Source organism: Orycteropus afer, unplaced genomic scaffold (assembly GCF_000298275.1).
Source record: "Orycteropus afer afer isolate SDZICR_OR568_19922 unplaced genomic scaffold, OryAfe1.0 scaffold01110, whole genome shotgun sequence".
NCBI classification, from domain to species: domain Eukaryota; kingdom Metazoa; phylum Chordata; class Mammalia; order Tubulidentata; family Orycteropodidae; genus Orycteropus; species Orycteropus afer.
This window is the reverse complement of record NW_006922697.1, coordinates 23,530-24,639: the sequence shown is the minus strand read 5'-3', so window position 1 is coordinate 24,639 and position 1,110 is coordinate 23,530.

The window sequence follows — 1,110 nt, the reverse complement described above, 5'->3', positions numbered from 1 at the left end:
TTCAGCTTGAGAAATGCTGAGTGTGTTCTTCCCTTTTGGTTTTCTAACCCCAGGTCTTTGCATATTTCATTATGGTAATTGGTTCTGTCTACTCAAGCTGCTCTTTGAAATCTTCAGCTCTTTTACCTGGTCATGTCTTCCATTTGCTTTAGCTAATCTCCATTTGAGGGCAGGTTTCAGAGTCTCTTCTGATATCCATTTTGGTCTTTTCTTTCTTATATTTTGAATGACCTCTTGCTTTCTTTATGGATGATGCTCTTGATGCCATCCTACAATTCTTCTTGGTTTTGGGTCATTAGTGCTTGATGAATAAAATTTATTCTTTAGATGCTCTCTAAATTCAGGAGGAATATATTCAAGGCCATATTTTGCCTCTCATGGACTTGTTTTAATTGCCTTCAAGTTAAAGTTGAACTTACATATGAGCCGTTGATGGTCTGTTCCAAAATCAGCTCCAGGCCTTGCTTTGGCTGAAGATATGATCTTTTCCATATCCTCTTGCCACAGATGTAATCAATCTCATTGCTGTGTACTCCATATGCCAAAGTACATAGGTATAGCCACCATTTGTGTTGAAAAACAGTATTAGCAATGAATAAGTCATTGGTCTTGCAAAATTCTATCATGCAATCTCCAGCGTTATTTCTGTTACCAAGGCCAAATATTCCAACTACCAGAAACTCTTCTTTGTTTACAACTTTTGCATTCCAATCACCAATGATAAGCAACACATCTTGATTACATGGTCAGTCAATTTCAGACTGCAGAAGTTGTTAAAAATCTTCAATTTCCTCATGGCTTTGGTGGTTGGTGGGTAAATTTGAATAATAGTAGTATTAATGGGTCTTCCTTGTAGGTGTATGTATATTACCCTATCACTGACAACATCATACTTCAGGACGGATCTTGAAATATCCTTTGGGATGATGAATGCCATGCCATTCCTCTTCAGTTTGTCATTCCCAGCATAGTGGATCATATGATTGTCTGATTCAAAATGCCCAAAATCCATCCATTTCAGCTCACTAATGCCTAGGATATCAATCTTTATGCGTTGCATTTCATTTTTGACAACTTCCAATTTTCCTAGATTCATACTTTGTACATTCC